Source organism: Meleagris gallopavo, chromosome 14 (genome assembly GCF_000146605.3).
Source record: "Meleagris gallopavo isolate NT-WF06-2002-E0010 breed Aviagen turkey brand Nicholas breeding stock chromosome 14, Turkey_5.1, whole genome shotgun sequence".
Taxonomy (NCBI): domain Eukaryota; kingdom Metazoa; phylum Chordata; class Aves; order Galliformes; family Phasianidae; genus Meleagris; species Meleagris gallopavo.
In genome coordinates, this window is record NC_015024.2 from 19,227,965 (window position 1) to 19,233,964 (window position 6,000).

At 49.9% G+C, this 6,000-nt stretch overlaps 1 protein-coding gene across 1 annotated transcript in view; it reads right to left on the reverse strand.

Annotated features, from left to right (window-relative positions):
* PLXND1 (plexin D1) overlaps nt 1-6,000 on the reverse strand; it is a gene marked incomplete at its 5' end in the record, with an annotated part of 64,013 nt that overhangs the window by 57,454 nt on the left and 559 nt on the right.

Here is a 6,000-nt window from a genome sequence, read left to right on the forward strand (position 1 = left end):
TAAATACAGCGCTTCAGATTAAACAACCAAATCCCCACAAAAAGGGCAGGCAGCAGAATTAATGAACAACAGGCTCCAGGGGGGCTCTCACAGTCAGAGCAGTGAGTGCCAGAGCATCGGAGGTCGCGTGGCTGTCAGATTCCCCCCCGGGACTGCTGCTCCTCTGCCCTGTTCTGTAGGGACTTGGAGCAGAAACCACCACATACTGCCTCCATCCCAGGGCGTTCGGCTGCTGAGCATGGCTGAAGGTCCTTGTAAAATTACTGGGAATAAGACATCTGCTTTATTCAGACTGCATGTTATGAGCTGCTCTTTCCTTAGGAGAGGATCCCTTCCACCACTCGAGCTGTATTTCTCATTTATGCTTGGCTTTGGCTCCAGGAACCAATTTCAAAATATCCGAGCTCCTTTCCACAGGAAGGAGTCTGGGGTGAGCATTTTGGCTGCTCGATCGTCAGGGGTTACTTTTCCTTATAGCTGCTGCTCACACTCAGCACTTCACATCTACAGTGCTGCACGGCTGTGCTGCAAAAAGCATCCATTAGGGTAACAACTTCTACCTAACACCATCGGCCTTTTCATGTGTCAGTTCAAATCTATTTCAGTCAGCAATAGCTTATAGTAAATGTTTTGCTGTATTCTAGTTAGTTCTACCAAATCAATTAAGCACTGAGGTAATGAGCAGAATTCCATTCTTCTTTTACACATCCTCAGTAAAACCTGGGTGCTTCTCCCATACTCATTGTTGCCCCCACTCAGAATAGCTATGCCAGAAGGGACACGTGCTTCTCCCAGACATGCCTTTACACTCCTGTCCGCATTTTTGGGACTAAGGAAATCCAAGTAACAAGTTGCATGGATGGTTACTGAAAGGGAGAAGGGATTAAGGTCTGAACACAAGCTGCAGAGACAGCATTGGCGTAACCCAGAAAGCCTTCTCCAGGCACCTCTCTGAAAGCACAATGCTTTTTTGCCTGCCAGGATTTCATATCCCCATCTTCTTTGCAAGGCCTATGTTATGGCAAGGTTATTTTCAATTAGGAAAAGGATTTCAAAATTTGTCCTATTGGATTCAGCAATTGTGCACATCTCTTTTTCAATCAAAGCACAGAAGAGTTTCCCTTTCTCTACTGTTGTACGTTTCTTTCCTTTTGTTTTCAACATCTGTATAAACTGACCCTTCCAAAACTATTTGGGAGGATCTACTGCGTTTTGCAATTCACGTGGTACCAAACCTCAGAACATGGCATCACAGCTTGGAGATGCCAGGGACTGTCAGCATGGTGCTGACCTCCCCAGAAGGCATGAAGCCTTTCCTCAGCCCTCGCTCCAGTGCTCTGCAGCTCCACTGCAGCCCCAGGATCCCATGCAGCAGCACATAGCATTGGTGCCTCTGCACTGCTTCCAGCCCAACCCTGGTCTGTGAGAAATACCGAAGGGTGACGGGTTCAACATCTCTGGTAGCTATTTTATGCTGTATTAAAAGGCCCTCACCCTCCACATCTCCCTTTCCTTACTGAGTGCTCTCTCTCACTGTGCTATAAACTTTTCTCAGCTCCTTCCTAAAGTGATAGCTCTGCACACAGCTATTTTCTAGCACACTCTGTGTTTCAGCAGCTCGCTGTTGCTGGGATATCCACCAGAGACGACTCCTGTCCTCCAGCAGCTCTCAGACCATTAAATGCTGGCGATGGCCAGCAAACAGTGGGATGAAAACCGGAGGGCTGGAGGGGCTTTTATCCAGGAGCCTCCATGTGCTCCCTATGTGGACAAGCCCTGCTGACGTTCGGCAGGCCATGAGGCACAACCACCACAGCTTTGGGACTGGCTGGTCACATCTATCAGCACAGCATACTTGCATGGGCTCTTCCCAGCTTGGTTCAATGCAGGCACTCTTGGCACACAGCATCCAGCAGAACTGCTGCCCAGGTGTGCGATCCAGAGGGACTCTTCCACTCAGAAATAAATTCTGCCACTCTTTCCAAAGTAGGAGATCACCGCTGTCAGTCTACCACCTCCCCCACTTACTACAAGATGTTACATTCCCATTTGAAAGGAAAACAAGGACTGCAACCTTTTCTTTACCAATCCAGCAATAAAAATAAAAGCAAAGCCCTCCAGGAAATGCTTGGGCCAGGTCACCCCCATCACACCCTGTCCTTCAGACAGCAGCTGGGAGCTTTAATGCCATCCATCACATGGTGCTGTGAGCGCATGCCAAGGGCCAGCCATGCACACACAGCCCTGCTGCTGGGTGGCCACAAGTGCGAGCCCATGGGGCCAAGCTGCACTGCTGTAGGTAGTGTGAGGCAGCACTCAGGTGCTTCTAATTGATTTCTTCCAACCACCACAGGTTCCAGCCTGCCCTGTGTTTGCAATAAATTACCACAGCTGGGGTCTCAGCCTTACTATATTTCCAGTGACTTGCTGGCAGAGGCTGTCAGACTGGAACATTACAGAGCTGCTGCCTACAGGTCTAAATAGATGCCCACCAGGAGTTAGGAGGTGAGGCGAGGTGATTTCATAGTGCCGTCCACACCCACAGGTGCCCCACTCACCTCCCCAGCCCAGGTCTGAGTTTGACATCCTGTAAAGCTGCACAAATCTACGTGAGGTTTTGCTCCGGCCCAAACCTCCAGAGGCGCACCAGAGGTCCCTTCAGCTGCTGCTGCCCGGGCCAGGGAGGCTGGGATGGAAATGGGGGTAGGTGGGGGCTGACTGCTCTTGGGGCATCAGCAGCAGACAGAGATCACAGCATTGCACTGCAGTGCTGTGTGACACTGTGCTCCACGCAGGCGATCGCAGCACCTCCACGTGCAGCAACCTTCTGCGTCCCATTGTGCTGCAGGAGCTCCTCCTTATTCCTAATGCAAAAATTAAGTGCAAATTTCCAGTTTCCTCTCTGTGGGTAACCCTCCAGTTTTCTGTGAGTAAATGGAAGGTTAAATCACATTTATTTTCATGTTTGGAATTTCTAAATTAGTATAAACCAGCACTTCAAAGTGACTCAGCTCCTATAAAACCCAGTCCCACGGAGGCACCGCAGCGTTTGGACGCAGTGGATGCTTTGTCATATTCCCATGTGAATCTGAGCTTTTTTTTGGGGCTTCAGACCGCTCTCCTCTGCCTGAGCACACAGGCACCGGGTTTGTACAGCCTGCCAAGGAGCTGGTTTTATTTAACCACCCCTCACAGCAAAGCTCACTGATGGCATCTCATCAGTGCACCACAGAACACTGTGCTCTATGAGCACGCAGGATCTGACACAAAGCCACAGAGCCAGAAACTCGAGGATTAGCACAGAAACACGTTGTAATCCTATGCCGCCATGCTCGAGTTCTTCAGCACAGAAAACAAACAGCATTTTCAGCCTTTTTGGAGTTGCAGAGTCCAAAACATTTCCCAGGAGAGATGCAGATCCCCGGGTAGCACATCTAACCCCAACGAGCACCACTCTGCCTCCTCTCGCTGCCTGAGGGGGCTCAGGGAGATGTGGGGGTGCAGCAGGCCAGGCCTAACCCATGGGCACAGCCAGTGGCTGCTGCAGGGATGTGGACAGGCGCTGATGAGCATCTGTGTTCTTCCTCCCTTCCAGGGCTCAGGCGGTCTAACCCGGGCTCCCAGCCTTGCAGCAGCCATGCCTTCACACGGGGCTCCCTGAAGCCTCGTGTTAGAGAGCAGTCCACTATTTGATACAAACTTCATCACAGAAAGCTATTTCTGTTGTGGGAAAGCAATCCCAGAGCTCACCCACTCACTCTTGGCACAGCGGGAACGCAATCAAACCAGACCCTTCCCTGAGGCACTCTCCTTCCATGGAGCTGCTGCTGCCCTTCACCTCTCGCTGACCTTTTGGTGGTGCTCCCTGAGAGCCCAGGACAGAGCCCTGCTGTGCCACCGCAGCACCCATCGGCTGCAGAGGGCGGGGTGCTGCAGGAGAGGAGCATTCAATTAGACAGAACTGCACACAGGGGGGCAATCATTTTCCTTTCACACACCATTATGCCTAACAGCCATTCTCCTATTTGTACCAACCAGCTACTTCAGTCCAATGCCTATTCAGAATTAATCAGACCATCATTCGATTTTTTTTTTTCTTTTTTCCAGAAGGAGCTTAAAACCCAACCACCCAGACTGCAGGAAGAGCTAACAAACCACAATTCCGATAACAGTGCAGCACCTACCAGTAACGCGCAAAGGAAAAGCTGGGAACCCACTCATGGGTGGAAAAGCAGCGCTCACAATGGGAAGGCAGCGGGACGTGCCTCTGCACCACCAGACCAATGTGCTTCAGAACGTTTCCCTACTGCATTCCCAGGGCTGGAACACAAAATGTATCAGAGTATCTCCTTGTTTTCAAGGTGGAAACTGATTTTACATTTTTGCACCATGAAGAAACACAACACTACAACTTCCGACACTGCCACTCTAGACCTTGAAAATGAAAACAGCTTGTTAAATTGCTGGCAGTTCTAACGGGTAAGGAAAAGTAAAAGAAAAAAAAAGGCAAAACAAGTAAAAGGCTGTCCCTGTGCTCAGTAGGAAGGCTTCTAGAAGGCTTGTTCAGCACTTTTAGAGGAATACACTTCAAATAAGAAGAAAGTATAGAAATATTAGGCGTGAACAAATATTAATAGTATGCTTCATTTACACCCTGCCATACTCGACTTCAAAGGCTCTCAAAGTAGCTTTACAAGTGTAATCTTCCATTCTATGTGAGCTAGGCTTCTGAGTAAGAGTAACAAATACGGGAGTGTTCCTCACATCAGGAGACATGGGCATCCGGTGATGTGACTGCTCAGGGACAGCAGTGCCACACCAGTGCTGTGAGGACCAGAGCCCACTTTCCCTGCCCACCAGCCCTGCTGCTGTCTCCATGTAAACAAGTTTCCTTGCAGCCTGACCTTACTGCAGAGCTGTGCACAGCAGATATCTGCTGGCTTCTACAGGTCTGGAGGCTCAGCACTTTCCAGCATGCTCCTCCAAATGCACACACCTGACTGTCAACCCTCCCAGAACAGACCTCGCCAACACACTGCCTCCATCCTCCAGGTCATCCTCAGCCCACAAAGCACTTGGTGGGAAGCAGGCAGGAGCACACCTCAGGGCAGCAGCATGGGACAGTTCCAGAGAAGGAGAGAATCCTCATTTCATTGCTGAATCTCTTGGGAATGAGCTGTTTGAATACCTCACCTGATACGGTAAACGTTCGTACTTTGGAGTTATTTTCCTTATTAAATAATAGTTAGAAAAATACAGTTTCTGCCTGACCATGCAGGAGCACGGAGGGGAACTGGCTGTCTCTGCCACAGAGGTTCACTTAAAACTGAGCCCATCTGATGGAGCCATCGCAGCCCGGTGTGGTGCTGAGCTCTGGCTGCAGGCGCTGAGCTTCAGCCACGGCCAGGGAGACCCACGAGTGCCTCCTGCTCAGTGAATGGGATTCCTGACTGCTTCTGGCTTCTTGGAGAGCCATGATCATGCCAGGACTTGGAGACTGAGTCTTAGCAGTACAAACTCAGAAGACAGGACAGCTACCAGATTCCCTGGCAGCTTGTAGTTTGCCACCAGGGAAAAAACTATCCAACTTTGACAGGGCCGGTCCATGAACCAGTGCATTAAGACTACATATTTTAACGCAGCATGGAGATGCCACACTAAACACTTTGGTTACCATGGGAAACCTTTCTCGTTGCCACTGGCATTGCTCAGGGAAGCCCCAGCCCAAACACTCGATCTTGCTTTTGAAATCAAACAGATGTTTTTACGATCTTTGATGGAGCTGAGTTATGCATCCTTCCCAGAGGGCAGGAAAAATGCAGTGTTAAAACAGCTCTTTTTTCCTCTCTTCCCCCCGAACCCTCCAAAGCATTATACATCCTTAGTGAAAAGGAAAACAGACGTCTTTACCTGGCCTTAACATTTTCGTTCACTCGGTAACAAATCACGACAACAGCAAACTTTTGCCCCAAAAGAAGCACGGCCGTGGGTGCGCGCACC